The sequence below is a fragment of the Protopterus annectens genome, chromosome 10.part0, assembly GCF_019279795.1.
Source record: "Protopterus annectens isolate FY-2018-M chromosome 10.part0, PAN1.0, whole genome shotgun sequence".
Classification (NCBI taxonomy): domain Eukaryota; kingdom Metazoa; phylum Chordata; order Ceratodontiformes; family Protopteridae; genus Protopterus; species Protopterus annectens.
In genome coordinates this window covers 332,325,734-332,349,043 of record NC_056744.1, presented here as the reverse complement: position 1 = coordinate 332,349,043, position 23,310 = coordinate 332,325,734, and the positions used below count along the sequence as shown (strand labels likewise).

The following is a 23,310-nucleotide window of genomic DNA, read 5'->3' as shown; positions in this document are numbered from 1 at the left end:
GGGGCTGCAATCGCTTGGTATAGATATCTCTCCTTTTGGGGGGGGGAGAAGTTTGCACTGAACCTGTCAGCCAGTATGTTGGCAATGTCTGTAGGATCAGTAATCTTCACATCATTTTGAACTAGTTCTGAGCATATCTGGGAGTTTCCTCCCAGGTTTCTAACATAGCTAAAGAAGGCCTTATGATTGTCTTTTGAGTCTTTAGCTATTTTTCTCTCAAAATTTGCTTTGGATGATTTTATGAGAGCTCTTAGTTTTTTACTTATAGTGATCAAGGGTGTCTTACCTTTTAAGGATTTTGCTCTATCTTGTAGTAGCTTCCTCCTTTTGTTGTAGAGTTTGTTTATGGCTGGGGTCCACCAGAGTGGACGCTTCAGTTGTGGAGAGGTCAATGTCCATGGGCCAGAAGAAAAAAGACTCCTGTGTTTCTTTTTTCTTTCCCAGCATGGGAGATTCCTCCCAGCATTTGTGTTCCTGAGACATGCATTGAGCCTAAAGCTCTTGAGGAAAGGGAGCCGTTTACCTGTCTGATGTGCAAAAATCCCCAGCTGAATTGTTTTGTCAATCAATTGGCCTTCACTTTTTATTAATTTTTTTAAAAATAACAAAAATGAACAAACCCATATAAAAAGAAACATAACAAAATCATAGCTATTTACAGAGGTCCATAATAAAATTCAGTATAATACACTAAACTACTAAAACTTATCTAGTAAATCCCTTTATTTTAGCCAAGACATGTATTGATTTGTAATGTTAGATGTTTTTATTTTTATGATTAACCATTCTTTCTTAAAAACAATTTTAGCTAAATTCAGTAAAAGATAGAGTAGTTTTACATTTCCAATTTTTTGTAACTACTTTCCTTGCTATGGCTAATGTAGACCAAAGAAGAGACACTTGCAATGCAGGAATAGAATTTGGAGCCAACTTTACCCCCCCCCCCCAAAGGACCAATCACAATACCAATAGATTGCCATGCACCCAGTATTACTGCTGCACTGGTTAAAACAGCACTGTCCAAGGCCAAGAATGCAGCTTCTATGGGACCTCACAATATCCCTGGGTGTGTTCTACATGAACTACAGAGTGAACTGGCATCTCACCTGTATGCCCCGTTCAATCACTGCTTCACCTCAGGCTTTGTCCCTGCCAAATGGTGCACTGCTACAGTCATCCCTCTCCACAAACGATGAGCGACTATAGACCCTGGGAAATATTGCCCCATTAGCCTGATGAGTCTGATATGCAAAGCTATGGAATGCATCATTATGGGCCTAATAAACAAGGATATAGGGAATCTCCAAACTCTGAATCCCACATAGTTTGGTTTTGTGAAGGATAAATCATGCCTGCTCAACTTGGTCGATTTCTTTGAGTCAGTCACCAGAGTTGTGGATGAAGGCAAGGTGGTTCATACAGCCAACCTTGATCTGGCCAAGGCCTTTGATACCATTCTCCACTCAGGAATCATAGAAAAACTCACTAAGCTAGGCATCAACCCCTACATCACTAGGCGAGTTGCAAACTGGCTCACAGAACCCACAGTGTGAAAGTAGCTGACTCCAAGTCAGACTGCTGATTAGTCACCAGTGAAGTCCCACAGGGTTCGGTCCTGCGTCCTCTCCCTTTTGGTATCTGCTTCTCTAGTCCAGGCCAACACAAAGGGGCTCTGGCTGACAAAGTTTGCAGACGACTGCAAGTTGGGCGCTATTATTAACTCCCCAAGCGATGTTGACATTCTACAGAATGGCCTCACTGTAATCGACGACTGGTGTCAGAACCATGATCTTAAATTCAATGCCAAAAAATGTGTGGTGATCCCCTTTGGGAAAAACTCTGTTCCCATGAATTACCACATTGATGGTAGTCCACTGAACACAGAAGGTGTTATAAGAGATCTGGGAACACAGGTTGACAGCAACCTCTCTTTTGACCACCACATTGCCACTGTGGTCAGAAAGTCCTATGTGGCACATCTCACTACTAAGGGTTTTGCATCCAGGAAGAAAGAGGTCATTGTCTCCCTCTACTCTTCCCTCATTAGGCCAATCATCGAGTGCAATGCCCCATTTGGCATGTACATCACTAGACACCTGCAACAACTGGAGAGGCTGCAAAAGTACCTCACAAAGAGGATCCTAGGCCTTAAACTCTTGTCCTATATGGACAGACTCAAAAAAACTCCAGCTATTCTCTGTCTCATATCACCTACTTAGAGACAATCTCTGCTTGACTTACAAAGCAATGTCTGACCCAGCTCTGTTAAAAATGCTGCATCTAAAGAAATCCCAATCCCTCTGCACCACATGCTCCAGAGACCTCAACTTCATAACTGCAATTGACAGAACATGCTGGAGGGACAGGTTCATAACCCAGAGACTGCCCATGCTATGGAACAGACTTCCTATACATGTCAAGCAGAGCACTTCACTGACCCTCTTCAAGAGAAATCTTGATGAGCGGATGGGTAACAGAAAATTCACCCTGGGGTTAACTCCAGTAGCTCTACTCAACCTAGGCACTGGGGAACTAAGGTCAGGTGGCACTATGCTAGGGTAATCTTATGGCTAGGCTTGTAAAGGCCCCAAGGCCATTAGCCTAGTACACACCTATGAACCTATGAACATTTAAATAAGATCAAATAATTACTTATAATACAATTATCCAACCACAATGCTTGAGCAAAGTTCCTAAATTCAGTCCAGAATGGTGTTTCCATTTTACACTCAATTGCCATATGAAGCCAGTCTGCATCAGAAACTTCATTACATGTACAACAGTTCATTTTTTCAGATTTGTATATTAGTGCAACTTTTTACAGAGTAAAAAAAAACTCTATGTAGATATTTCCAAGTATACATTTTCCAATAAAGAAAAGATGTAGATTTTCCCGTAGACTATAATTATACTTCGCCTTCATTTCTTGAGAGTCTGAGAAGACCGCTTGTGACAAGCGATCATTCTCCTGTTTGTTGTAAGATGCTGCATGTGTTTAAGGCCTTCATTTCAGACTGGTTGTGGCAGTGACTGTCCTACTTCTCACTACAAGATCTTGCATAATGCCCAGTTTAAAACTATGTGGTTTGATCAGCAAGAAACACTAACAAACAAAATCCCTGTTTATGCATATAAAGTCAATGTGGCCTGAAACTCCATGTGGCCCCTTGCCAAGACCTTCATTAATGCAAAAAAAAAAAGTTGTAGATGTTATTCAAATAGTCCAGTTTACAGCAGCTACAGCAAGCTTAAATTCCTTTTATTATAACATTTTGCCTTTTGCAGAAAAAAAAGGTTCTTTAACTAACTGAAGGGAAAAAACTGTCATATATTGCAAATCCACGCACTATCAATAAAATGGAAACTAACGTGTGCAGCATAACAAAGCAGTGACATTCAAGACAAATGACTTAACAAGTGGCCCAGACTTTATCTGTAAAAGTCTGTTTTTGCTATCTCTAGATTCCCAGAATGTATTAAACTGTTATGCACAGAGTTTTGTTTGATGCTTGACAGATTATTTCAATGTATTGTCGAATGTGACATATCAGCCTTCCAATCCAGCACCTTTCGATATCAATAATCAGAACAAATGCCCCAAAACTCAGACTAGTAAAAACACTCCTTTTACAAATCGTATATCTCAGAAACATAAAAGATGGCCCACCTGAATATGCAAAACTGGTTCAGTCTCCACACCTGTTTTGAGTTTAATAACTATGTAAAACTGTGCCACCATATCAAGAACCTTATGTTCACAAAGCATTATCACAGTTCTGCTTGTATTAATATGAGGCACTACAAATGTATTCAGCTATGTCATGTAAGTTGCATAGTAATACAATAATATGTCCATCATGCAATAACAAGCACTTTATTATTTAAATAACTACCTTAATGAGCATGAACAGCTGTAGTATGTTATTTTTTTTGTATTTCTACTTCAGATAGCAAAAAGGTCAGTAGACCTTAATTTATGATCGCACAAATTCCAAAACCAAGGACTATTAGATCTAGAGAAAATAATGTGCAATGATGCCTGATGTTTTAATGTAACTGTTCTGTTATCACCAAATGTATCTTTTATTTAAGGCTATTTGTTTAAAATCACATATAAGTAATATTTATTTGTGATCTACATGGCCAAATTTGTCATCACTTATTGTTTTCCTAAATATGCACTTCTAGATTGTGTCACACATTTATTCGTCATTTTAGATAAAACTTGTCTAAAGGCATACTGTCTAAAGCATTAAGAATATCTGCTGTAAAATGACTTCCCTGTTCAAATTAAGGGACATCTTCGTAATAATCAGAAAGTCATACGATAACATAAGCCCAACCTGTTACAGCTAGCATTTGTTCTTCATAGCATACGGTTATATGCTGTTTTACCACAGTCCTTCAGTGTCCTTGACATTGTCATGCTATTGCTAGAGAAAACAAGTACCTAGGCCATTTTTTATTTTGCCATTTGTAGTGGAAATGGGTTTCTAAATATGCCATTATTGCTTAAAGTAACTGCAGCTCATTTATCAGACATTGTATTGTCTGCTCATTAATGCTTACAGTTTTACAGCTTCAGGCTGACTTCTTTATGACAACGGTAGCCATTTTGTGTGTGTGTGTGTGTGTGTGTGTGTGTGTGTGTGTGTGTGTGTGTGTGTGTGTGTGCATTTGTGTATGTGTGCTTGCTTCAGACAGCAGAAATGCTGGCAGGCCTTTTTTTAAATACAAGTTCCAAAACCAAGGACTATTAGATCAAGAGCATCTGACACAAGAAATAACATTTTAATAATTTCATAGAAGAAATATGATTGTCCAACTAAAGTTGACATATTTGTAATAAGCAGAATGTCATCTGCTTTACTAATAATGTCAGAGTGTTGTTTTTTAATATTATCACTTCCATGATACATACCAACCTTAAGCTTTACAAATATACATCCACGTATGCTTCTTTTGAATCCTGAATGCACCCTGATATCTTATATTCATTACAATCACATCCCAGAAGGAGGACAGTTTCTGGTTTTTCATGTTTGTTTGTTACATTAATAATAGGAGACAACATGACTGGAGATCCAGCACACTTCAGGAAAAGAAAAAGCAATACATTGCACACTTTAATTGTTTGAATTATCCTGGCATTTTCCATGGCATCACATTTCTCTCCACTTAAGAACCTCATGTGAATCTTCTAGTAGCATCCCTCAAAAATTAAGCATAAGACAAGGGTGCAGTTTTTAGTACATTAACCCATACCTTTTTAGATAAACCATCTGCATCACTATTGGCCCTACCACCTCAGTGTTGGACAATCATGTGATAGGACTGCAAGGCTGACTTCATCTAAGAAGTTTTCCATTCTATCCACTTATTTTTTTGTCACAATTTTAAATGTTTATGGTCTGTAACCACACTGAATTTCCATCATACAGATAGGGCTGTAACTTTTGCAAAGTCCACACTACACATAGATGCTCCTTCTCTATGCCTGAATAAGACTCCTCCCTGGGTTGAAGTCTGTGGCTCAATTACATAGCAGTGGTCTGTTCCCCATCTGAGGAAATCTGGCTAAGTACAGCCCATAACCCATAGTTAGAAACATTTACCTCTACATTTAAGTATTGATTTTAATTGCATCTAGATATACAGGGGATTCACTAAGACCTTTTTGTTTTGACCTTTTAAAATGGATGCTGACTGGCTGGTGTCTAGTCAACTCTTATCTGTTCTGTTTCAGCCAGCTTTACCTGGTCTGTTTTTTCTAATAAGGTCTGTAAAGAGTAATTGCTATTATACTATACTATACTGGTAAACAATTTCCTATAGTAACTTGCTGTCCCTATGAATGCCTGTACCTATTTCTTAGTAATAGAAATGGACCATGCCAGAATAGTCTTAACCTTCACAGGTTCTGGCTTAATCTTTCCACCACTTACTCTGTGACTTAGGTGTGTGATATCTCTATCCTACCCACCTGATACTTGTCGGCCTTGATAGTCAGCTTTGACCTTTGCAATCTACCCAACACTTTCCTGATATGCTGCACACGCCCTGTCCAGGAATGGCTATAGATGGCAATGTCATCCAGATAAATCTGAGAATTATTTGCACCTGCTAGGATGTTCTCTACTAGCCACTGGACAATTGCTGGGATGTTTTTCACACTAAAATATATTTTTGTAAATACATACAACTCAAATGGCATCACAAAAGCTGACCACCCCTGCCTGCAGTTGTCAATGGTACCTGCCAAAAACCCTTAGTCAAGTCAATCATAGCTAATTACTTTACCTCACCCAGCTACTCTGAGGCTTCATCTGCCCTGTGCACTAGGTTCACATCTGACTATGTGTGACTGTTCAGTTCCCTGTAATCCACACAGGACTATGTTCCATCATCCTTCTGTGGCATGAGCACCACTGGTGAGGCCCAGGGACTGTTGGACTCCCAGTTACAACATGTAATTCAGTTCTTCTCTCAAAGTTTGTGGAAAGTTTTCAAGCACTGTGCAAAGAGTTTGTTCTATGGCTTGCTGTGGACCTGTATCAGTGCTCCATATCACCAAATTCCTGCAATACTGCTATGCTTTCCTGCACCTGGCTAGGAGTTAGATGTGGGTAGAGTGTTATGCCATACACCAAGGTGTCTATCCAAACACCACTAAGAAGGTCCACCCCCAGATCTCCCTCTGCCTCCTCTTGCAACTCACAGCAGACTCTATGTGCCACAGTATCTCTGCCATGATAGGGCTTTATCTTGTTAACACAGCAGAGTTTGTGCTTTGGCTTCACAACCTCTCTGTCATGCTAGGGCTTTGTCTTGTTAACATGGCAGAGTTTGTGCTGTGGCATTCTTCCTGGAAACTATTATGTAGTTGACATCACTCACCTTTTTCACAATGGTGAAAGGACCCTTCCAGGCCACCTGCAGTTTGCCATGCCTCATAGGAATAAGTACCATCACTTGTTGCCCTACAGAATACTCTGGCTCTGGTTGTCCTGTCATACCAGGCCTTTTACTGTACCTGGGCTAGGTGCCCCCTGGCCCATCCCCATGAGTTCCCTAAGCCTAGATTTGAGGTTTAGGATATAATCCACAAGAGACACCTTGTAGGAGTCACTTTTACTCTTTCACTCATAATGAATTAAATCTAGCCCACCATTACCTTGTGATGATACAATAGGTCAAAGGGTAAAAATGTAGATTCTTAGGCCATTTTCTTGTATGTGAAGAGAAGATTGGGCAGATACTTGTCCTACCCCTTCCTGAACGGGTCCATAAATGGCATATGCTTATCCTACCCCTTCCCGAACTGGTCTACAAATGCTCTCAACACTGGTCTTCAGAGTAGAATTAACCATCTCCACCAGACAATTTTTCTGTGGATGGTAGGAGGTGGTCTTCAGATGCTTTAGATCATACCACTTCCAAAAACATCCCAGCTGGTCAGATGAAAAGTTGACACCTCTGTCCATCAGTATTTCCCTAGGAAAATGCACCCTGATGAAAATGCTTAGCAAAGTATTTGCTACCTAATCTACAACTACCAGGATACATTTCTTACCCATGGATCTTGTGGTGCTCAGAGGTCCCACAACATCTACAACTACCATCTGAAGCAGTTTCTCAATAACAGGCAAATGCAGCCTTGCCAACTTTGTGGTACTGGTCACAGGTCATGCACTATGTTATAACATCCTTTCTATTTCCAGGCCAATAAAATTTCTGCATAAGCCAACTTTTACTATACTTTATGCCAATATGACCTGTAAAAGGAATATCATCTGGTATGGTCAGAAGCATCAGTTTGTAGACTATAAGTACTACCAACTGCTGTATTACTTCTCCCAGTAGCTCACTTTCAGGCATCCATGCCTTTGAGTATCAGAATTCTCAATGGATACCTCCATGTCCTGTAAGGTTGGGTCTGAGAGCAGAGTCTGTCTCAACTCTCCCTTGCTCACTCTCCCCAGCTCCCCTACCAAAAGAAGTCCAGTACCTTCTGCCAGTTGTCCCTAAACTTCTGGCATACCAGGATCACTTTACTCTCCACTAGATGCATCACATTGCATGGGTATCTTTCCCCAGCTGTGGCTCAGATTCCAGGTCACTGCTACTGACCAGCTACCCTTCTGAAATAGCCACATCACCAGTCCCAGATGAAGACATTTCCTCTGGCCAGGTCTCCCCCACTGCCTTCCCCATGATTTTGCCTCCATTCCTGGTGGCATGTAACAGCATGCACACAAGGTACTGTACTGTCAGTCATTTCATTTAGGACACCTACAACTGCTTGCTATCTTGTGCCTCTTCTCAGTCTGGATATACCCTTATCCAGAGTACCTGAAAAAGGTTCCCATCTAAGGCCCTATCTGGAGTGGGCAGCTGAGGCCTGTAGTGGTCTTGTTTGACAACTGCAGGTGTGATATGGTTATGTTTGAGACTGTGACTCTTTTGGCATTGATCTCCTTCCCTCTACCAGGATAGGATGAAAACTTTTGGAGTGGTTACATCCAGCTACTGTCTCTAAACAATGCATCACTGTCATAGTGCCAGCCTTGCTTGATGCTTTCTGAGATCCTTCCCTCCACCTTACCTTAGTGGACAACAAGACTATACCTGCCCATTTAGATACATTTGAAACACAACACTTAACCTCAAAACATGGGTGTGTACCTGAACCCATGGATTCTCCTATTTCATATGTAACCTTCTGTGAAAACAAGAATAGAACAACAATGCAGCAAATACTCTTTAGAGTTGAGCAAAAGGAGGGAAAATGGCACAAGTAGTATTTATAATGGGAATTTCTTTACATAAACAAGAACACAAGCAAATACATCAGCTGCACAGACCACATGCTCAGTGTTCATCTCCCAAGAAGGCTAGATCTGGTATGTAACTGATGACAAATTTGTTATGTAGTACATGAAGCATGCTGATCACGTTGCAAAATCAGGAGAAAAGCAAGCTTGTTATGCATCTCTGTGACATCATAAGCATGAATAACAATCCAGTCTATAATTACAGACATTAAAGTTTTATACTTATTGATCAGAACATACATAATTTTGCAAATACAGTTGTTAACTTTTTTTTAATCTGAATTACAGTAATATGTAGAAATTGTCCCTGGTTTAGGGCCTTTGTCCCCCTATTACTTTTGGCTTTATCCCCAATTCTTGTGCAGAGATGTGTTGAGAACCATGGTTGCTGCTACATCTTAAGGACTTATCTAAGTCTCTAAACTAACTTCGTAATGTAAAGCATTACTTCATCGAACATGACCAGCCAAATATTTGAATTGCTTGCTCCAGTTTTTAACAAATTATCAGATGAACACATTCATATTTCATAGGTTCAAAGGAAATTACTAGGCTAACAGCTTAACAGCTCTTACAAGCTTAGCCCGTGTAACCTAATTTTACCCAATATGTGGCCCCTAGGGGCAAGAAGATGGGATAGGTTTGTGCATATGTCTTAACTATTTCACAGACTGCCCTTGTCCATAAGGGACATAGGTACTACCGCAGGTGTGAATTTGTGATTTCCCATCCATTGACCCAAAATGCATTTGAAGTAGGCCAGGAAAGGGCTCTGTTTAACATGAATAGAAAGTCTGTTCCAAAGAAGGGGTAGTCTCTGTGACACACATCTGTCTCTCTAGCATGTCTTGCTTGAGTCCCTGACTATGTTTAGATGTTAAGATCCCTTGGTCAGGTGCCCTCATGCAGTTTGACTTGCAGATGTGCAGCAGCTCCATCAGGGTTGGTTTTGTGAGAGCCTTGTAGGTCAGGCATAGGTCACCACTTAGTAGGAGACATAGGGATAAGGCTTTTAGTCTATCCAGATAGGGCATGTTGTTAACACCCTGCATTTTCTTTGTGAGGAACCTCTGGGGGTCACTCCAGCTGTTGTAAGTGCCTAGTCAAGTACCTGCCAAATGGTGAATTGTACTCTATTATTGGTATAATGAAGGTTGACTACAGTGAGACTATATCTTCCGTGGATCTGGATGCCATACCTTTACTTATAAGCTATACCTCATAGAATGACTTCAACACTGTGGAAACACGGTGGTCAAAGTTTAGGCTACTATCTATCTGCATACCTAGATCTCTCACTTCTGCATCTATTCTTAGAGGTGTGGTATTAATGTTGTAATTTGCAGGGGTCTTTGGCTTCCCAAAGGGTATGATAATGCATTTTTTCACATTTAGTTTTAGGCCATGGCTCCGGCACTAATTATTTATCTGATTTAGGCTCTCCTGAAGGGTATCTACATCACTGAGAGATTCAGTGATTGACCCCAGCTTGTAGTCATCAGCAAACTTTGTCATCCAGAGGCCTTCCACATTAGTGCTGACTTCAGAGAAGTATATTCCGAACAGGAGTGGCCCCAGCACTGAGCCCTGTGACACACCACTAGTAACTGGTCTGGTCCCAGCACTGAGCCCTTTGTCACACCACAAGTAACTGGTCTGGTCCCAGCACTGAGCCCTGTGTCTCACCACTAGTAACTGACCTCTTGCTGGATCTGGTTTCACCCACTTTAACCACGTGTCCTGTTTATGAGCCAACTAGCTATACATCTGGTGAGGTAGGGATTTATGCCTAGTTTTCGTAAATCTGTTTATAACACCTCAGTGTGGGATTGTGTCCAATGTTTTGGCCTGGTGAAGATAGGCAGTATATACTGTTTTACCCTCATCCATGACCCTAGTGACCTTCAAAAAGGTCGACCAAATTTAGTAGGCATGACCTGCCCTTGACAAAGACAAATTGGGTTGGGTTCAGTGTTTGGAAGTTTCCTATGTCATTATTTATCAGGTCCATGATTATTTTTTTCATGGCCTTACATATAAGACTAGTCAAACTTTTGGCTCAGTAATTACCTGTTGATGTCCTTCACTCTATCAGGACAAAGACAGTCCTGAGGATGTGGATAAAAAGAGATCTCAACAGTCCTGAAAGGTCCTGACTCAAGCTGTCTAAGAAGCAACCTGGTATATCGTCAGACCCTATTGAAGCCTTTTAGCTTTAGAGAGTGGTGATAACTGGTGGAGGAGTGGTGGAAGGTATTTCTTGGGGGAGAACTGGGGGTGATGGGGAGGTGAAATTTGAGATGAATTTATCAGCCAGCAGATTTGCTACATCTTCTTGCTGAGTATAGGTGATGCCATCCACAACTACTTCCACACATTGTTGAGTGTTGCCCTTAAGATTATGGACATAAATGAAAAACTGCAGAAATACAGTCCCCCACTACCATAACTTATACAGTTGAATTTCACACATTTGGGGAAGTACAACCCAACCAAAGTGTGCAATAAGAGGAGGTTCACCCTGGGGAAACTACCTTCTTGATCATGGTAACTCCCCTCCCGGGTGATTATGTACTTTAGTCTGTCCAGTTCTTCCGGTGTTGGGCTGGACAGCCAACAGGACAACTGAATTGCTTTCTTCTAGAGCACAAGCAGCCACAGGACATCTAGTCTAGTCTAGACTGTGCCACTGCTAATGGGGACAAAAAGGGGTAGGGACAATGAATATTTTTAAACAACTGAAAGCTAAAAACAGAGATGAATCTTTGCAAAATAAAACATTATGAAAACTTTATTAAAAAAAGGAATATGCAATACTCTCTCTCTCTCTCTCTCTTCCCCTTTATGAAAAAAGCCAAAGGTACAGTTTACGGTGTAGGTGACATGTGAAACAGACAGCACAATTAATAGCATATCCACAATGGTAAATAATTAATAAGGCATGGGACTGAGGGGGTGTTGGGCACCATGATGTTTTTAATTAATTTACAATACTGATGCACATAAGGCATGGGACTGAGGGGACTGAGGGGGTGTTGGGCACCATGATGTTTTTAATTAATTTACAATACTGATGCACATAAGGCATGGGACTGAGGGGACTGGGGGGGTGTTGGGCACCATGATGTTTTTAATTAATTTACAATACTGATGCACATAAGGCATGGGACTGAGGGGACTGGGGGGGTGTTGGGCACCATGATGTTTTTAATTAATTTACAATACTGATGCACATAAGGCATGGGACTGAGGGGACTGGGGGGGTGTTGGGCACCATGATGTTTTTAATTAATTTACAATACTGATGCACATAAGGCATGGGACTGAGGGGACTGGGGGGGTGTTGGGCACCATGATGTTTTTAATTAATTTACAATACTGATGCACATAAGGCATGGGACTGAGGGGACTGGGGGGGTGTTGGGCACCATGATGTTTTTAATTAATTTACAATACTGATGCACATAAGGCATGGGACTGAGGGGACTGGGGGGGTGTTGGGCACCATGATGTTTTTAATTAATTTACAATACTGATGCACATAAGGCATGGGACTGAGGGGACTGGGGGGGTGTTGGGCACCATGATGTTTTTAATTAATTTACAATACTGATGCACATAAGGCATGGGACTGAGGGGACTGGGGGGGTGTTGGGCACCATGATGTTTTTAATTAATTTACAATACTGATGCACATAAGGCATGGGACTGAGGGGACTGGGGGGGTGTTGGGCACCATGATGTTTTTAATTAATTTACAATACTGATGCACATAAGGCATGGGACTGAGGGGACTGGGGGGGTGTTGGGCACCATGATGTTTTTAATTAATTTACAATACTGATGCATAATCATGGAACTTAGCATGACCATCATTTCAGATCAGTCACTCTTCATGAATTGCATTCTTGACATTTATTTATTTATTTGACATTTGTTTACAAGGAAAGTCCAACTGGGATAATATCACATTTTCAGAGAAGGCTTGGGAAGAAAGCCTCCACATTAACATAATATGGTCACAGTTGAATAAAGTTGATGGGCGGCCACGGTGGTGCACCGGTTGGCATTGCTGCCTCACAGCAAGAGGTTCTCCGGTTCGATCCTCGGCTGGGGTGCCTTCTGTGTGAAGTCTGCATGTCCTCCCTGTGGCCCCGTGGGTTTCCTCCGGGTGCTCCAGTTTCCTCCCACATCCCAAAGACATGCTGTAGGTAGATTGGACACTCTAAATTGGCCCTAGGTGTGAGTGTGTGTGCCTTCTGTGGAAGGCTGGCAACTTGACACCGTAAAACTCCACTGCCAATCATGAGCGGACAGGTGATCAGCTGTGGTGACCCCTAACCGGGAAAAGCTGAAAGAAGAAGGTCACAGTTGAATAAAGTTATTACAAAGCCTAATACAGAAGAATGAGACATGAACTAAGTAAAAATTCAGCTTCAGTTCATACAGTGAGAACCTATACATAGAAGGAGCAAATATTTGGACAAATATATCAAGCGAAAAAAGAACGTTATCAATACATAAAGTATTCACAATTTACATAACGCATTCCCTCCAATGGAGCTCTGGAAGTTAAGTTCCAAATGGGCGGAGCCTAAGCTTTTTGATATAATGAAATTATGCCCTCACATTTCAAATAAATGTTCATATATTTAAAACCATGGGTTAATATAGAAGTGTAAATAGCAAACTCTTCAAGACAAATTATTTTTGTAATAGCAGTATTCTTTAGGTTCTAGGTCTTAAACTGGATTTTATAAGTCACAGTAAACATAGTAACAATTAACTATTGTAATATTTTGTAAACAACTTTCTATGTCTCAGAAACCAGGTTATACACAAGCTGTTACCAACATTTTGTTCATCCATCTGACAGCTTTTATATAAGGCTAAGCAATTCTGTCTATGCGACCTGGTTTTTGATATATTTAGAAAAACATAACATTTCTGACAATATACACACACAACTATTAATATCTCTTTACCTGCAGTAGACAGAGATAAAAAATGAACACTGGTATGTGTGCCATTGCATAAGCTTTGATATAAGATATTTTAATACTTTGTATGTGGCATGGTTTTGAAATTATTAATGCAAATATGAACAAGCAATACTAGAGGCTTGTAAGAAGGATGCAACTGAAGAAACACCTACAGGTGTTACCAGGTTGTAATGAGTTAAACACACTAAATACACTCTTTGAAAAGAGATGGGTAGATAAATATAGCCTAGGCAAAAATATATTTGTTCTTTGTCTAAGAAATAGATTTTTACTAATTTCACCTTTCTGAACATAGTCCAAGTATGCCGGGGGTGGAAGAAGGGGGGGACAGGATCAGCCTGGAGTAGTGCAGAAGCAAAGCTAGGTTTTTATTTAGGTGGTCTTTTATTAGTTGTTTTAACTGGAGAGTTTAGACGTAGATCTAATAAGTAGAGGGATCAAATTCCATTTTTATCGACACAGAGTATGAGTGGAGACTTTAACTCGAGGATTTGTGGGGGGGCAGCACTCTGGGATAGATATTTGCCCTTTTGGTGGTGGGGGGGAGCAGTTTGCGCTGAACCTGTCAGCTAGGATGTTGGCAATGTCTGTGGGTTCGATGTATTTTTTGTCATTTTGGACTAATTCTGAGCATATCTGGGAATTCCCACCCAGGTTCCTAACATAACTAAAGAAAGCCTTGTGATTATACTTAGTGTCCTGTGCAATTTTTCTCTCGAAGCTGGTCTGAGACGATTTTATGAGTGCCCGTAGTTTTTTGCTAATACTCATCAGAGATGCCTTCCCTTTCTGGGATTTTGCTCTATCATGTAGTAGCTTCCTCCTTCTATTGTATAGTTTGTATATGGCTGGGGTCCACCAAACAGGACGTCTGCCTTTGGAGGATTGGGTCTTGATTTTATTTGGGATTGCATGATCCATGCATTCCTGAAGGTGTTCATAGAATGCGTTTATAAAGGATTCTGGGTCTGGGCCGAATTTTCCACAGGCTCGGGGCTTTGAAGGATTCCACCTCAGTTTTGAGGAGTGTGAAATTTGCTTTAGAGAAGTTTTTCACTGTGGTTTTCTGGGCAGGGGGTGGGGTCGGGATGTGAATATCCAGTGAGATTAGTCTATGGTCTGATCTTACCAGTGAGGGATACACTTCTGGTCTGGAGCATAGAGTCCCCATGTTGGTGATGATCAGGTCCAGCACGTTTTCCCCTCTTGTGGGAGTGGTAACAAGTTGTCCCATAGCATTTGAGTTTATAAATTCTAGGAACCTTTGGGCTAGGCTGTTGGAGCTAGAGTAATGCTCCCAGTCTATGTTTGGGTAGTTGAAGTCACCCAATATAATGGTGTTTGGAGAGACCTTCATATTTTCCAGTGTTCTCAGGAAGGCCGAGTGGGGTTCCTGGGTTTGGGAGGGTGGTCTGTAGCAGGCTATAAACTGGAAGGCAGTTTTACCCACTGTTAGTTGCACATGGATAGTCTCTGATGCTTCGTGCTGTGCCACCAACCTGGAGGTGTGGGTCTTTGACGAATATTGATACTCCCCCTCCTTTTGTGGTTCGGTCCAAGTTTTGGGGCCGAAAAGCATGGTATGAGGTATAACCTGGTAGTGCTGGGCTGCTCTCGGCAGCCTTGAACCAGGTTTCTGTTACTGCACAGATATCGATGTTCTCCATGCTAAGGAGAGTTTTGAGTGCATGCATCTTGAGGTTTAGACTTCCTGCATTGAGTAGCATTACTCTTAGTTTCTTATCCCTTGTGATACCTATGGAGGTGGGTTTGTCTTTTGAGCCTTGCCTAAAAAAGGCACTATGGGGGAAGCAAGAGCCTTTGCCAATATCCGAAAGCCCAGGGGTGACCGGTGCAAGCCGTCCCTAGCGAAGCATCGTGGCTTGTCGAGCATGTCATCCCAGGCTGACAGGCATTGGATCCCCTTTGAATGACACCAATACTTAAGCCAATTGTTGAAATTGATCATCTTGTCTTCATATTGTGGCATCATTCTTGGTGAGGGTAAGATGCTACTCAAGGTCAGGGTCATACCGGCCTGGGCTACATGCTCAGAGAGCTCCTCTGTCTCTTTTCATGTAGTCCAGGGAGGTACGTGTCAGGTCATTCACACCAGCATGGACATTGACTGAGTCATATTTGTACTTGCCTTGGAGTGACCTGAGTGCTTGTGTTATGTGGCGGATCCTGGCGCCTGACAGGCAGCTCACCATGACCTTCTCCTTGTTCAGCCTGGTGAGCGGGACGTCAGTGTGCCTGATGATAGAGTCACCTATTACAAGTGTATCAGGTGTGTTGTTTAGCCTTAAGGGCTGTGACTGTTCGGCACACTGGCTTTGTGAGCTATGTGTTGCATGTGTTTTGTTTTGTGGTAACGGTTGCTTGGGTGTCTGCCTTGGAGGTCTCTGCTGCTTAGGCAGATTTTTATTTAGAGCCTCCGAGTATGTTTTTGTGTGTTTATGTGTTTGGTTTGCTGTCGTGGTAGGTCTATGTGAGACTAGAATTGTAGTGAGTGCGGTTTCCTTCTCCTCCTGACTGGTTACGCCAGTACTGAGTTGAGAGAGCTTAGCCTCCAGTTTGGCTATATGGTTGCATCTCTCACATGTGTTGGAATTTGTTGGGAGGAGGAGAGGGTTGTCTGTGTACATGAGGCAGTTGTAACATTGCCTCAAGATTCCCAGATTCACCAGCTGGACCAGAGAGGAGATTGACAACTAACCTTTGGACATGCTAGAATAGTATTGGGAATTCCTTTATAATTGAAAAAAAGGGCCAATAGGAAACAAGGTACTCAAGGGGAGTTTGTGAGGGTGTAGTGCTTTTAATTTTTTAGTGCTGACTTATATAATTGCTTTAGTGAGCAAGTGCCAGGTAACTTAAATGCAATGTGTTACAGGTAACTTAAATGCAAAAACGACAAACAGTAACTTCCTTTCAAGTGAAACAAGGAAATAAGTACAGTAAGCAATGCAGATATCACTAGGGATCCACAGAAGCACTGAAAAGCCGCGTTTTAGGTGGAATTAGCATTTCAGGGAAATAACAAGCAAACAAACAACAAGCATACAAACAAAGCAAGATTCAGCAGGCCTGGATCTAGTCTATGCTACAGCAAACAAGGTGTACCAGTTTCAATAAGAAACAGTTTAAATATGCAGGCACTTTAGGGCTGAGTAGTAGAGTAGTATAGCTGGGCATTATGGAGTCATTTTTCAACTGAAGAAAAATCTTCTTGCATGATATGGAGGAGATGAGGCAAGTTATTCGCTGTACATATAAATACAGAATCATCAACATGTTGTACAAGAGAGGCTAGACCTATGAAGGTATAACGGTCATTGATAAAGATATTAAGGAGGAGGGACCAAGATTAGAGCATTGGGGTGCACTAGTGGAGACTTGCAGGTGTGGAGAGAGAGAGTATTCTTGCATTTTGCAGACTCAAGCCTGTCAGTTAAATAGCTATTGAACCACAGGAATGAAGAAGGGGATAGTCCAAGTTGAGACAGTTTATACAGGAGTTTACAGTGAGAAACTGTATCACAGGCTTTTGACAGGTCAACAAATAAGTTTGAGCAGTGTCAGTGAATGATAGTATGGCAGTGGTTGTACTGTCTGTGTTGGGTGGAAGGCATGTTGGGTGGATGTTAAGAGGTGTTCATCAAAAAGATAGTGGAGGAGTTACTTTTGAATACAGCTTTCAAGACTTTTTCAGACAGTTGATAATATTGCAATAGGCTAAATGTTAGAAATGACATTGACTGAATGACCATTGATAGGGACCTCCACCTAGCACCAGACCCCAGCCTGGCACCTAAGGAGCCTTGTGCTGGATCCAACTAGACAGCCATGCCAGCAGCCTATTTATATAAGTTTTCAGACCCATATGATGGAGGGAAGAGAGGAACTGAGCTGGCCGCAGATACTGTCACTGTCCCTCATAGGTGGGACAGTGAGAAAGAGGTGGCCTGGAGGTGGGTGTTAGGCTATCAGACCACCACTGGGTGAGATCCCTCAGAGTGAGTCAGAAAGTACACTTTCAAGGGAAGAGCAATGTGGAACACCAAGGTGATGTGGTTTGCATATCCCCCCACCCATCCATGGGGTTTGGTTATGCCATCTACATACTCTAATTGATTGTATTTAGAAAAAGGCACAAAGCACCACTATGATTGTCTGAATTATGATCCTCTTGGTATAGTTGTCATTTCGGCACAAGGTAGAATCCCCAGAGGAGAGGAGTGAATGGGGTCTGTCTGATTGAGGACAAGCTGAATAACCAGCAGGCACAAAGGTAAAAATCACATTGAAATAAAATCAGCAAGGCCTCTTAATAGTGTCTCCACAGAAATAGAGTCAACTGATTCAAAGAACCAGTCCTTGTCCCCAGTGAGCACAGATGGGTCCACTACACACACTGATGTCCACTGTGAAGCCCAAAACCCAAAATAAATGCAGGATGGAAACATTAAGGAGTTCAGCAGTTTAACTACTGTCTGTGCAGCCTAAGACAATCTGACATCTATGGGGGGGGGGGGGTCTCTTCTGTGTCCAACAATACATTAACCAAAGTTCTTACAATCCATTTACTAGGAGCAAATGATGAACATGCACATAATACTTCATACTGGAACTAAGACTGTTCAATGTAATCATCAAATGAGTTATGTATGAATCATCAGATTCCCACATGAAAAAAGGAAATGAAATATCATGCACAAACTACAGTATGTAACTGAATAACATGATGTATTAATACTAGACCATAAAGCTGCCACCTTCAAATTAAAAATCACCTTGGTAACCCCAGCAAACCCTGTAACAGTTAGGAACTATTCCAATGCAAACTACACGCTATTAAGTGATAGTTTAGCAAACTTCAATGCTCCTCCCAAACCCGAGTTCACAATAACCTATGCAGAATTGTTCACAGAGACCCTGTACAACCATGTAAATGGATGGATAAAGGCTGCTTTACCTACTAGAAGTAAAAATAAACTACACTGATGGAATCCTAACCTAAATAGGTGATATAACAAAAGGAAAAAAATCATGGCTAATGTCAGGAACAGCAGCTCTCATAACGACAGGAGTTCTTTAATTAAACTAAACAGGAAACCAAGTAGACTAATCAAGTCCAAGAAAGCCAATTACAAGGTCAAGGTCGTTTCACAGGCTAAAGGCAACTACAAGCCTTCCACAACTATGTTGAAACCTCCACAGCAGCAGACATTGGTGTACCAAGCTGGTAGTCAATGGTGCCAACTTCACAGAGCAGAGTGACAAAGTGAATCTGCTGTCTGACAAATTCAGATCAAACTTCACCCACCAATCCTCCCCTCCCTCCATGAAATACCTACTAGCATGACCCCCCCCAACTATTAACAGGGAGAAGGCCCTGGCAGCGCTCACTAAGGCCAAAACACATCCTTAATAAACCCCGACAATATCCCGAGATGTCTCCTAAATAGTTGGAATCATGACCTATCAGCACTACTTTAGTCACTTTTCAACTATAGCTTTAAAATAGGCTTTTTATCACAAGAATGGAGAACTGCAACCATTATCCCACTTAATAAGGGGTGACCAACAACCACCCCTAGAAACTTCAGACCAATTAGCATGAGTAGTGTAAAATGCAAAGCCATGGAATTAATTTTCATGGAAATCAGCAAAGATGTAGGCAACCTGCAGACACTGGACCCAGCTCAGTCTGGCTTTGTCAAAGGAAGATCATGCCTACTAAACCCAGTGAACTGCTTTGAGAAGGTCCCCAAAGCAATGAATGAGGGGGAAAATGGTGCATAACACCTACCTGGACCTGATTAAGATGCTCAGTACAATTTCCCACTCGGGTATAGTTAACAAACTCACTAAACTGAGCATAAACTGCCTTATAACTTGCTGTACTGAGAGCTGTCTCACAGGCAGGACCAAAGAAGTCAGTATTGGTGACACCACCTCCAGTAAGAGACTGGTCATCAGTTGGGTATCTCAGTGCTCCATGCTGGGGTGACTCCTATTTACCATCTAGTACTCGGAGGTAAAGAGTAATGTCAAGGACCTTTGACCAAGTTCACAGATTACTGCAAATTAAGAACCATCGTAGATTCCCCCCTTGACTCAAACTTCCTAGAAGAGGGTCTAACAGACAAATGACTGGTACCAAAGTCATGGACTAAAACTCAATGCAAAGAAAGACATTTATTTATTTTATTTTACATTTGTTGACCGGGATAGTCTGACTGGATGCATGTCCATTTTCAGCAGAGGCCTGGGGAGAAAAGCTCCATGGAATAACAAATCAACATAACATGTCACATATTACAAATAAATATATTATATACAGAGATTAGATGGGCAGACATACAAATTACATACAGAATATTTTCAGTGATTAGAAGAGCAAACATTATAAGAAATTGTCAGGTAGTGTTATTCAGTGAGAGAATCGGATAAAATTACATAGTAGGCTACCTAGCAGATTTACACATTCCAGAGACAGGTTAACCAGGCTTGATACAGTGACATAGCCAGTTTGTTCCCAGGTGGTGTTTGAGCCTAATTTTGAACTGACCAAGTGAAGAGAGTAAGGTAATATCAGCTGATAGAGAGTTCCACGATCTACCTACAGAATTTACGAAGAGTGAGTCACCGACTGAGTTATTAGTTTTACATATCTGAATAAGGAGTCTGGAGGAGCGCAGCGATCTAGGATTATTATAGAGGGTGACAAGATCTTTAAGTGCAGGGGTATTGTTAGGGTTATATATGATTTTATGGGCCATAACCTATTGGTTATATAGTATTAGACTGGGTAGTTCGAGCCATCCAAGCTGGATTAGATTGATGCAGTGATGTGTCCTAAAAGGCAGCCCAGTGGCAAACTTGGCATGTGGTTATAACAATTAAAGTTTGTTCATGACAGTCTTGTTAACATTAGAGAGAAGAGGGGATGCATACAGGAAGAGTAGAGAGAAGGTGAGATCGAGCTATGGCAACTTTGGCTCGGGGGGGGGTTAGGAAGGCTTTTATTCTGTAAAGTGATCCTAGTTTTTTTGTTGATCAGTTTTAATCAACTGGTTGACATGTAGGTTGAATTTTTGATTATTATCTTTAATGACACCTAATAGTTTAGTGGAGAGGTCAGGTTAGATCATTGTTCCATCATTTGCTTTTATTATAAAGTTAACAGCAGTATAACTTTGTGTAGGTAATAACAACATTTTAGTTTTTTTAGGAATTAGAATCAGACGTCGTTGGGAAAGACAGTTTTCTATAGGTTCATAGGTAGGTATTAGGCTATCTGCCCGAGGGCATGTATAAGCCTAGCCAGAGTGTGTCGGCTTTCGCTGCCCCATTGATTAATTAACTGATCCTCTATCAAGCAGAGCCAATGAAGTGATCCCAGGGGTGTATTTTCTGTTACCCATCCACTCATCAAGGTTTTTCTTGAAGAGTGTTAGTGAGGGGGCTCTGCCTGATGTAATTTGGAATTTTGTTCCAAAGCATGGGGAGTCTCTGTGACAGGAATCTATCTCTCCAGCATGTTCTATTTATTGTTGTGGTGAGGTTTAGCTCACTAGAGCACGTGGCTTGCAGTGACTTGGATTTCTTTAGGTGGAGCATGTCCATCAATTCTGAGTTGGACATGGCTTTGTATGTCAGGCAGAGATCACCTCTGAGTAAGCAATATGCCACTGAGTACAGACAGAGTTTTTTCAGTCGGGCTGCATAGGACATATGTTTGAGGCCAGTAATCCTCTTGGTGAGGTACTTTTGTGGTCTTTCCAGCTGATGGAAGTGTCTTGTGAGGTACATCCCAAATGGGGCATTGTACTCTATGATGGGTCTAATGAGTGATGAGTAGAGGGGCACTATAAACTCTTTATTTCTAGATGCAAACCCTTTAGTAATTAGATGGGCCACATAGAAGGATTTCCTAACTACTTTGGCAATATAATTGTCAAAGGAGAGATTACTATCTACCTGGGTCCCCAGATCTCTTATTACCTCTTCTGTATTAAGGGGGCTGCCACTTATGTGGTAATTCGTGGGTGTTTTGTTTTTCCCAAATGGGATGACTATGCATTTTTTGGCATTTAGCTTGAGACCATGACTTTGACACCAGGTGTCCGTCTCAGTAAGGTCCTTTTGGAGGATGTCCATGACAGCCGGAGAGTCAGTTATGGCTCCCAGTTTACAGTCATCGGCGAACTTGGTTAGCCATAGTCCTCCTGTGTTTGCCTGTACTTCTGAGAAGTATATGCTGACAGTAGGGTTCCCAGGACCGAGCCTTGTGGGACACCACTTGTGACTTGTTTAGAGTCAGACCTGGAGCCCGCTATTCTTACCATGTGAGTTCTGTTTGTAACATAGTTGGCAACCCATCTCATGACGTAGGGGTTTATGTTCAGGCTGGTGAGTTTTTCTGTAATACCCGAGTGGGGAATGGTGTCGAAAGCCTTGGCGAGGTCAAGGTAGGCTGTGTGAACCACCTTTCCCTTGTCTATGGCCTTGGTGACTGTCTCGAAGAAGTCAACCAGGTTCAGTAGGCATGATCTGCCCTTAACAAAGCTAAACTGGGTCGGGTCAAGTGTTTGGAGGTTCCCAATGTCTTTGTTAATGAGTTCCATGATGATACGCTCCATAGCCTTGCAGACCAGGCTAGTCAGACTTATGGGGCGATAGTTACCAGGGTCAGTTGTGGCCCCTCCTTTGTGAAGCGGAATAACCATTGTTGTGTGACATTCTATGGGCATGTAGCCTGTGGAGAGGCTGAGGTTAAACAGCGTGTTTAGGTGGGGGATTAGTTCGTTCTGTAGTTCGTGCAAGACGGAGCCTGGGACACCATCTGGTCCCATTGATGCTGTGTTTTTGGCTTTTGAAAGGGCTGTTTTCACCTGTGCATCTGATTTTTGGGACACTACACTTTTCCGGTATTGTTGTGGGCCCTTTTGGAGGTGAAGTTTGCACTGAATCTATCTGCCAGGATGTTGGCAATATCAGTAGGTTCAGTATATTTTGTGCTGTTTTGCACTAGTTCAGTGCATATCTGCGAGTTGCAACTTAGATTCTTAACATAGCTAAAGAAGGCTTTGTGGTTATCTTTTGAATCCTTAGCTATTTTTCTTTCGAAGTTAGCCTTGGATGATTTCATAAGGGACCTTAGTTTCTTACTGATACTGATCAGGGATGTCTTTCCTTTTTGGAATTTGCTTTTTTTTCTGAACTAGTTTCCTCCTTCTATTGTATAGCCTGTTTATTACAGGGGTCCACCAAACTGGTTTCCTTCTCTTAGAGGAGTGAGTCTTGGTTTTGCTAGGGATGGCATGATCCATGCATCCTTGTAGGTGCTCAGAGTGCATTTGTAAAGGTTTCTGCATCTTGGGCAGCGTTATCCTTTAGCGTGTGAAACTTACCACCTCTGTCTTAAGTAAGGTGAAGTTTGTTTTAGAAAAGTTTTTTACTGT

At 41.7% G+C, this 23,310-nt stretch overlaps 1 non-coding gene across 1 annotated transcript; it reads right to left on the bottom strand.

Moving 5' to 3' along the window:
• Window positions 1–11,246: 11,246 nt before the first annotated feature.
• Window positions 11,247–11,405, bottom strand: LOC122814593. The gene has a single exon (XR_006366832.1). It is a non-coding gene; the product is annotated as a U1 spliceosomal RNA (small nuclear RNA).
• Window positions 11,406–23,310: the final 11,905 nt, after the last annotated feature.